The 10766-nt window shown below is 43.0% G+C and overlaps 1 non-coding gene across 1 annotated transcript; it reads left to right on the plus strand.

Moving 5' to 3' along the window:
- Nucleotides 1–378: 378 nt before the first annotated feature.
- LOC119943000 lies at nucleotides 379–516 on the plus strand. The gene has a single exon (XR_005455489.1). It is a non-coding gene; the product is annotated as a small nucleolar RNA SNORA7 (small nucleolar RNA).
- Nucleotides 517–10766: the final 10250 nt, after the last annotated feature.

Consider the following 10766-nt stretch of genomic DNA (forward strand, 5'->3'; position numbering starts at 1 on the left):
GGAGGTGAGGTAGGAAGGGGCGAGGTGATGGAGAGCTTTGAAGTCAAGAGTGAGGAGCTTTTGCTTGATTTGAAAGTTGATAGGCAATCTAGCAGGGGCAGCATTATTGTAGAACTACATGTTAAAGAACTTTCGTATCGTAATGTTCACTCCACGGCTCTGGCTGAGCACACATGAACAACTCTTTGCTTCCGATACCATATCATGGTCTATCTAGATAGAAGCATATTGTCACAGTAATAATCACTAACAACAATAATAATAATAATGATAATAATTAGGATTAATTGGGGTATTTGTCAAGTGCTTAACCTGTATCAAGCACTATACTAAGCACTGAGCTAGGTACAATAAAATCAGGAGAGACACAGTCACTCACTCCTCTCAGAGTCGCACCTGGTGAGTTTTCAGTACTCTACCAGTCTCGACTATAGGAGGGAAAGTCAAGCAGAGGCCTTCACATTCCAGTCCTAGCTTGGGTAGTGGCTAGTAAGTGGAAGGCAATCTGCTACAAGTCAACACTCATCTGTGCTGGGCACAGCAGCATGGGAGAGAGTTGAGGGCGGAGACTCAAGTTCACTGCGTGGAAGGAGGCAATAGTAAACCACTTCCATATTTTTACCATGAAAACTCTATGGTTACAGTACCAGAACGATTGCAAATGGAGGCAGGACGTTCTGGGAGAGATGTGTCAATGGTGTCGCTTTGGGTCAGAGGCGACTAGATAGCATAAGACAAGACAGACATTCAGGTTCTATAAACAGTACATAGTGAAAACACGTGTGATGGCAGAAGTGACTGTATACTGGAACCCAATTACGCCACAGCTCAAGAAAGCATGAAACTTGGCATTGCACAGGTTTGACTTAGCCCCCCAGTTCACCATGTCCCAGTTCCATGCCATGCTGGAGATGCCCTTCTTCTGATGGGACAGCTCAGCATGGCCTAGTGGATAGAGCATAAGCCTGGGAGTCAGGACTTTGGTTCTAATCCTGGCTCCACCGCCTGTCTTGATCTTGGGCAAGTCACTTAACTTCTCTGTCCCTCAGTAGCTTCATCTGAAAAATGGGAATTAAGACTGTTAGCCTCATGTGGGACATGGACTGTGTCCAACCTGATTAACTTATATCTAACCCAGCACTTAGAACAGTGCCTGGAACATAGTATGTGCTTAACAAATACCATGAAAAACAAAACAAATGAGCAAACTCCCAGACTAAAAAAAAAAGATTGTAAGCCCCATGAGGGAAAGAGACTGTGCCCAATCTGATCTCTAAACTCTAAGCTCATAATGGGGAGGGAACATGTTCATTAACTGTGTTCAATTGTACTCACCCAAGCACTTACTACAATGCTCTGCACATAGTAAGCATGCAACCATTCAATCAATTGCATTTATTGAGTGCTTACTGTGCACAGAGCACTTTACTAAGCACTTAGGAGATTACAATATAACAGTACAACAGAGTTGGTAGATGTGTTTCCTGCCCACAGTGAGCTTACTGTTTAGAGGATGAGTTTAGGTACCATCAATCGATTGATTAGTGCAGTGCTCAGCACACAATCAGGTCAATAAATGCAACTGATTAGTTGATTGATTAGATAAGTGGCTCTGGGTGCTGAGTCCAGGCTTGGAGAAGGGACATCAGCCTAACATGGTCTCCTTCTAATGGAGTCCTGAAATGTACTTTCCAAGCGCTTAGTACAATGCTCTGCCCACAGTAAATGCTCAATAAATATGATTGAATGAATGAATGATTGAATAAGGGTCTCCCAAGTGAGAAAATTAGAGTGGGATCCCACTGAAATAGAGGGTTGAAAGAGTTAACATAACTCCCCAAAGTGTCTCGCTTTCTCCCAGGGAGAGGTTTAGGTTCTGGAAGAACCTGACTTATTGTGACTGACTGATTGGGATGTGGGAAGAATTTTTGTGGTCTAAGCTGGCATTGGCTTATCCCTGCTCTAACAAAGGCTGCCAAGGAATCTTGGGTGAGTCATTCACTTTCCATGTTCCCAGTCCCCACTTATAACCTGGAGAGAACAAATGAGCCAACATCTGTCGTGGCATATCAGGAAAGAGCATCCAGACCCACTTGGATTTTCCTTCTCACATGGGAGGGAGGTTGACCAATGTAGTTTGCTGTTGAAGCACCAATGTGGGGGGTGGAGGAGAGAGGGGTCCAGCTGTCAAGCCATCTGCACAAATCAAAGAGATCAGGATTTCTCAGCTCCAGCTCTTTATGGACTATTTGTAGCAAATTCATAACCAAATGGAATATCTGCATGTGCAAAGTGGATAGGGCCAAATGACCTGATAAAAAACTAAAATCACTGGAGACTTCAGGTAGGCAATTCAGCCTTTACGTTTCTCCCAAATACATCTGAATATGCATCTTCCGTAGCCTAAATCAGGCAGAATTGGACAGTATCTCCAATCAATCAATCCATAATATTTATTTTATTTTTTAAATGGCATTTGTTACTAAATGCTGGTTAAATTCAAGGTAGTCAGGTTGAAACTAGTCCCTGTCCCATATGGGGCTCACAATCTTAATCCTCATTTTAGAGATGGGGTAACTGAAGCACAGAGAAGTGAAGTGACTTGCCCAAGGTCACACAGAAAACAAGTGGTTGAGTTGGGATTAGACTCCAGGTCCTACTGACCCCCAGGCCTGTCGTCTATCCAACAGACCATACTTCTTAGAGAAGCAGCGTGGTTTAGTGGAAAGAGCATGGGCTTGGAATTCAGAGGTCATGGGTTCTAATCCCAGCTCCACCACTTGTCAGCTGTGTGACTTTGGGCAAGTCACTTTACTTCTCTGGGCCTCAGTTATCTCATCTGTAAAATGGGGATTAAGACTGTGAGCCCCACATGGGACACCCTGATAACTTTGTATCTACCCCAGTGCTTAGGAAAGTGCTTGGCACATAGTAAGCACTTAACAAATATTATCGTCATCATTATTATTATAATTATTATTTACCGAGCTCCTACCATGTGCAGAGCACTGTACTAAGCACTTGGGAGAATGTGATACAATAGAGTTGGTAGACACAATCCAGGAGCCTTTTGTCTGCATAAGAAGACTGGTACGAAATGCAACTTTAAGAGATTTGGCTGAGGTGGGAGATAACCAAGTTGCTTTTTCTCTCAATGGTAGCAGACTCCAAACAACAAATTTCCTGATCTTAGATTTGCATTTTGGGTCCCCCATGAAGGCTTTTCAGGGAAATGCTTAGTGTATCTAGTGTTTCTAGACTGTGAGCCCATTGTTGGGTAGGGACTGTCTCTATATGTTGCTGATTTGTACTTCCCAAGCGCTTGGTACAGTGCTCTGCACACAGTAAGTTTTCAATAAATATGACTGAATGAATGAATGAATGCATCTTGAACAAATGGGAGTCAAAGACCAGTTACAACATTCTAGTTTAAAATGGAGATAGTTTAAAATGCATCTTGGTTCTTGGTTACCTTGGACAAGTCATTTAATTTATCTGGGTCTTAGTTTCTTTATAAAATGGTGATTAAATACTTATCGTCCCTGTCCTAGACTCTGAGTCCCTCTGGGACAGGGACTACATCCAATCTGCTTATTTTGCTCCTACCACACTGCTTAGACCAGTGTTCAGTGTAAGATCTTGACAGATACTTCAGTTATTATTATCATTATTATTGTTATTACTTTCATTGGTCATTCATTTAACCAGATGCTTGGGTGGAAGCTCAAGACATCTCAAAGACTAACAAAACATGCATGATTTAAGTTTATTAGAGAGAAAGAGGCTTTGAATTCCTAGTGTTTCCATTTTGGTCTCCCAAATACTTAGGAAATGGCTCGGCAGACATTTAAGATCTGGTTATTTATAAGTCTTGAACTTGGTTCTCTGCTTCTCAGATGGATGATTGTTTTGGAAACAGCCTGAATAGTTTTTTGGTTGTAGAAAATCCCGAGTAAAAATTCTCTAAAAAGAAAAATAAAAAAAAATTTGGAGCAATCTTCCTTGAAAAGCAGTCCAAAGAGGCTTACTGAAACTTTCAGGAAGTACAGATGGAATCTGCTTCTCCTGGACAGTCTTTAAAAATAAGTTGCCATCTCTCTTCCTGGGAGAATTTAGTTGAGGGACTGCCAGAGGGAAGGGGTTAGCCTGAATGACCTCCTCAGTGTCCCTTTATCCAGAGGACAGAAGGAAGGGGTAAATCCAGGGAGCCATGATTGAGACAGTTATCTGCAAAGCAAAGCAGGACTGGGGGCAGTTGTGGAGGGGAGCATATTTGAGGCTCAGGAGGCTCAGCATATGCCTCTGGAGAACATCTGTTTCCTGCTCATTCTGGACAGCTGCAGGGCGGGACATTGTAACCACCACCACCACTGACTTGGGAGGTCCCAGCTGAGGATACGACTCCCAGCCTCACATTGCAATAAATACTAACTTTGTAATCATAATAATGATAATGATAAACCCCACAGCACTTATGTACATATTTGTAATTAATTTTTGAATGTCAATGTCTGTCTCCCCCTTTAGACTGTAAGCTCATTGTGAGCAGGGAATGTTTATGTTTGTATTGTACTTTCCCAAGAGTTTAGTACAGTACTCTGCACACAGTAAATGCTCAGTGAATACAATTGAATGAATTGAATTAATAATAATAACAATAATAACACAACTTCTCTGTGCCTCAGTTACCTCATCTATAAAATGGGGATTAAGACTGTGATCCCCACGTGGGACAACCTGATAACCTTGTATCTACCTCAGCTCTTAGAGCAGTGCTTGGTACATAGTAAATGCTTAACAAATACCACCGTCATTATTATTATTATTATATTTGTTAAGTGCTTACTTGGTGTCAAGTACAGTACTAAGCCCTGGGGTCGATAGAAGATAATCAGGTCCCACATGGGGCTTCCTAAGTAGGCGGGAGAACAGGTATTGAACCCCTCTTTTTTGGATGAGGTAATTGAGGCAGAGGGAAGTGAAGTGATTTGCCCAAGGTCACCAAACAGACATGTGGCAGAGTGGGGATCAGAAGCCAGGTCTCATGACATGTAGTCTTTTCTATCCCATCCCTATCCTTTGGCTTCTCTAAGATGGGTGGTGGTTGAGAAGGAGTCAAGGAGAAAGTAGCTGGACACGGATTGTAAGCTTCAAATAGACTTAAACTTCTTCAATCAAATAATTAATGGTATTTAATGGGTGCTTATTGTGTGCAGAGCACTGTCCGAAGCCCATTGGAAAGTGCAATACAATAGAGTTGGTAGACACGATCCCTGGCCACAAGGAATTTTCAGTCTAGTAGTCAGGGAGACAGATATTAAAATAAATTACAGAAAGGGAAAAGAGTAAAATATAAGGATACACACATAAGTTCTGTGGGGCTGGGGTTGTGGTGAGTGTCCAAGTGCTATAGCAGTATAGACTCGATTGCATAGGGACACAGAAATGAGGGTGAATAAGGTGGGGAAATGAAGGGTTATGCAGAAAAGGTTTTTTTCAACTATTCAATCAATGGCATTTATTGAGTGCTTAATACTAATAATACTAATGATGGTATTTGTTAAGCACTTACCACGTGCCAAGTACTGTTCTAAACGCTGGGGTAGATACAAGGTAATCAGGTTGTCGCAAGTGGAGTTCACAGTCTTAATCCCCATTTTGCAGATGAGATACCTGAGGCACAGAGAAGTTAAGTGATTTGCCCAAAGTCACACAGCTGATTATTGGCGGAGCTGGGATTAGAACCCACGACCTCTGACTCCCAAGCCCGTGTTCTTTCCTCTAAGCCACATCTGTGCAGAGCACTGTACTGAATGCTTGGGAAAGTACAGTATGACAAGTCAGAAGGACCTGGATACTAATGCTGTTTCTGCCTCTAGTCTGCAGAATGACTTTGGGCAAGTCATTTAACTTGCCCAAAAATATCCTCAAAAATCTCCAGTGGTTGCCTATAGACCTTTGTATCAAACAAAAACTCCGCACTATTGGCTTCAAAGCTCTCCATCACCTTGCCCCTTCTTACCTCACCTCCCCCTCTCTCCTTCTAAATCCCAGCCTGCACATTCCGCTCCTCTGATGCTAAACTTCTCACTGTGCCTGGATCTTGCCTGTCCCACTGTCAACCCCTGGTTCAAGTAGGAACCTCTGTCCTGGAACGCCCTCTCTCCTCAGATCTTCCAAACAATCACTCTTCCCCGCTTCAAAGCCCTACTGAAGGCTCACCTCCTCCAAGAGGCCTTCCCAGACTAAGACCCCCTTTTCCTCAGCTCCCCTTCCCTTCAGTGTCACCTCGACTCACTCGTTTTGCTCTTTCCCACCCCCTTCCCTGCCCCACAGAACTAAATACATGCCTGTTGTTGGGTAGGGATTGTCTCTGTTACCAAATTGTACTTTCCAAGCATTTAGTACAGTGCTCTGCACACAGTAAGTGCTCTATAAATATGACTGAATGAATAAAAGAACTTACAGTCTTCAGGCGGCGATATTACATTAGTAAGGTGTTGAAGACAGTGAGAGTGCTGGTCTGTCAGATATGAATAGGAAAGGAGACACTACAAATACTACAAACCAGCTTGGACTCATCCTCAAATGTCAAAGAGCTTACTGTGTCTCAATCTCATTTGTCTATCTGATGACCCCTTGCCCATGTCCTCCCTCTGGTCTGGAATTCCCTCCCACTTTGGCCGAAGCACTGATCATGTTCTCCCTTGACAACTGCATCGGTCTCCTCATTGACCTCCCTGTTGTGAATCCATAATCTGTTTTGCCGCCTGGGACATTTTTCTAAAAAAAGCTCAGTAATGATCTCTCCACTCCTCTGAAACCTTCAACTGCTGACCATCCACCTCTTTATCAAAAATAAATACCCTATCATCAGCTTTAAGGCACTTGATCAGCTCTCCCCTTCCTACCTAACCTCACTGAATATGCTCTCTTTTAAGGGGCAAGGATTGTGTACACAAACTCTATTGCACTCTACTCTCCCAAGTGCTCAGTACAGTGTGCTATACACAATAAGCCTTCAATGAATACCATTGGCTAACTGACAGTTCTTGCCTTTACTCAAGGCCCGGTCTCCAATCCACCCTTTTCAGCCAGAGAGAAAATAAAAACAGTGTAAGGTGCTTAATGTTTTTAGGAGAAAAAGAGAAGCTGCTTTTAGCAGAGAAGCTCCTACCTTCCATTTTCCCAAGTAAATGGAATTACTTCTCAAAAACAAGTTATTGATATGGAAATATGAAGCCGTCATTCAGTGTTCAAAATAGCATTTTTAGAATTACAGAAGTGTTTCCTTGATGGAATTTGTGTTTTATTTATAGGCAAACTACTTCTTGCTTCGGTCTCAATTACCACTTAGTTGGAAAGCCAAAGTCTAGAAATTTGAAGCACGAGCTTAACTGACCTTTCACTGCAGTTTTCATACCACCTTTGTTTCAGCAGATATAGTCTCCCCACCAAGAAAGGATTTATATATATATATATATATATATAGTCCCTGAAGGTTGAGTGCAATTGTCAAGGTTTATTCATGGTCAAGGATATCATATTTGTAGATAACAGCTCAAAATATGTTATCCAGCTATTCCCTGACACTGAAAATTAGCCTGCAGACGAGAGTTGAGTGAGTTAGTTATGTTATTTATTGAGTGCTTACTATATAGATGACCTAGTGGAAAGAGCCCAGAACTGGGAGTTAAGGCACCCAAGTTTGAATCCCAGCTATCCCACACTGGCCTGCTGTGTTATCTTGGGCAAGCCAGTTAACCTCTGAGAAGCCGCATGGCTTAGTGGAAAGAGCCTGGGCTTTGGAATCAGAGTTCATGGGTTCTAATCCCGGCTCTGCCACTTACAAGCTGTGTGACTTTGGGCAAGTCACTTAACTTCCCTGTGCCTCAGTTACCTCATTTGTAAAATGGAGATTAAGACTGTGAGCCCCACGTGGGACAACCTGATTACCTTGTATCTACCCCAGAGTTTAGAACAGTGCTTGGCACATAGTAAGCGCTTAACACATACCGTCATCATTAACCTCTCTGAGCCTAAGTTTCCTCTTTTGTAAAATGGTGACAAGATAGATTGTGAGCCCCACGTGGGACAGGAACTGTGTCTGATCTCAAAATCTTGTATCTATCCCAGCAATTAGGGCTTAATGCCATAATTTTTAAAGTGCTAGGGTAGATAGAAAATAATCAGAACAAATACATCTTGTCACATGCAGCTCACAATCTAAAGGAAGGGAGACCAGGTAATTCTACTATTACTACTACTACTCCTACTAACTCCTCCTCCTCCTCCTCCTCCTCCTCCTACTACTACTACTACTAGTAATAATCATAACTGTGGTATTTGTTAAGCTCTTACTATGTTCCAAGCACTGTGCTAAGCACTGAGGTGGATACAAGATCATCAGTTCCCACATGGGGCTCATATCCTAAGTGAGATGAGGGAACTGAGGCACAGAGAAGTGACTTGCCCAAGGTCACCCAGCAGATAAGTGGCCAAGCCAGAATTAAAACCCAGATCCTCTGACTCCCAATCCTTGCTCTTTCTACTAGTCCATGCTTCTCTTATCATATTCCTATTTTTCAGATGTGGAAATCAAGGCTTAGAGAGGTTAAGTGATTTTCCCAAGGTGATCCAGCAGATCAGTGGTAGAACTCAGACAAGCTCAAAAGTCTTATGAGTTCTGTCTCCTACTATTGCTCTTTCCATCAGGCATCACTGCTCTCCAACTTGACTCTTCAGAGTGAACCTGTGCATTTAATGGCTGGTGCCATCTATTTGCAGTTACAATGATGATAATATTAGTGCTTTGAAATCTTAAAATCTTTTGGGCTTTATCCCGAAGAGAAACCCATAATCGACATCCTAAGTGTTGGAGCAGTCGTTTTTTTTTTTTTTTTGAAATGGAGGTAATCATGAAAATTACTCCAAATTGCCTGATTTGAAAATTCAGTGCAAATAATCTCATTCCATGGTTAGGATTACTGAATTAGCATTTCACTTCACTGGTTCTAAGGATAACCAATCTGAAGAGGGAAGGGGACTGGAAAAGGGGAGTAGCAGAAAAGGCAGATTACGGCTCCAAAACACCTAATATAAGTAAACAAATAATAGTATTAGTATTTGATATGTGCTTACGATGTTCCAGGCACTGTTCTAAACACTGGGGCTAGATACAAGATAATAGAGTTGTACACAGTCCCTTCCCCTCATTGGCTCACAGCCTTAATCTCCATTTTCCAGATGAAGGATTAGAGCTGGGATTAGAAATAATAATAATAATAATAATAATGGCATTTATTAAGTGCTTACTATGTGCAAAGCACTGTTCTAAGCACTGTGGAGGTTACAAGATGATCAGATTGTCCCATGGGGGGCTCACAGTCTTAATCCCCATTTTACAGGTGAGGGAATTGAGGCACAGAGCAGTTAAGTGACTTGCCCAAAGTCGAACAGCTAACAATTGGCGAAGCCAGGATTTGAACCCATGACCTCTGACACCAAAGCCCGTGCTCTTTCCACTGAGCCAAGATGGGATTAGAGCCCATGACCTACTGACTTCTAGGCCCATGCTCTATGCAATAGCTGGACCATTATTCTCACATGGCCTGGCATTGCTTATACTCTTGTGCTAGATGCTTTATGGGCCTTATTATCCTTGTACTCTCCCAAGAATTTAGTACAATACTCTGCACACGGGTAAGCGCTCAATAAATACGATTGATTGGTTCTCCTGTACTATAGGAGGTGTTATCCATCTGTCCCAGTCCCTGCCAGACTATGGGTAATCATTTGACCCTGTGACTTCTCTGTCTTCAAGTCAGTGGTCACTCCTGTTAATTTTTTTTTATGGCATTTGTTAAGCGCTTACTATGTGCCAGGCACTGTACTACTTCCTGGGGTAGATATAAGCTAATCAAGTTAGACACAGTCCATGTCCCACAAGGGACACCCACTATTAATCCCCATTTCACAGGTGAGGTACCTGAGGCACAGAGAAGTTAAGTGACTTGCCCAAAGTCATTCTGCAGACTAGAGACAGAAACGGCATTAGAATCCAGGTCCTTCTGACTTTCAGGCCCATGCTCTATCCACTGGGCCACACTTCTTCTCAGGCCAACACAGGGCAGTCTGAGTTCCAGCAGCAGTAACAGGCTTCTGGGTGCTGCTGCTTTCCATGTGGCTGCTTGGATGAGTGTTGAAGATGCAACTACATCATAACACCACAGGATCTTTGGTTATACTATGCTGGCTTTATTCTCTAGAACTTGGCCTTATTTCCCAGGAATGGGTTTCCTCCAACCTATCAAGGCTAGAAAGTCCACATTTCACATTTTGGTTTGGAAGGGGCAGAGGCCCCTTTCACTGCCATCCTGGTATCTTCCTCCACTTCCCTTCCTTCTTACCCACATTGCAGCTGAGGTATTGCTGGGTTTGAAGTATTTGTCCTGAAACCCACAAAGCAGGCATCCCTGGGCTGGTTGGAGGCCCCTCCCTCTGCCCTCAGAGGATTCTTGGCTGACTGAGCACTGTGTTGAGTTTCCTGTAGGAATGTGGCAGGGCCTTGTCCTTCATTCCAGTTCTCAGAACCTGCATGCACAGCAGGCCTCTCTCTATTCACTCCACCCCTCCTCCTCCTCCTTCCCCTACCCAGCCAAAACTATTCCTCTCACCAAGACTCCGTTTGTACCTGTGTGGTCTCTTTTCCCTGGCCAAGATTGAGCTCATTTCCTCTGGAAATCCCACCAAGTGGACGATGGCCT

This window comes from Tachyglossus aculeatus, chromosome 21 (assembly GCF_015852505.1).
Source record: "Tachyglossus aculeatus isolate mTacAcu1 chromosome 21, mTacAcu1.pri, whole genome shotgun sequence".
NCBI classification, from domain to species: Eukaryota; Metazoa; Chordata; class Mammalia; order Monotremata; family Tachyglossidae; genus Tachyglossus; species Tachyglossus aculeatus.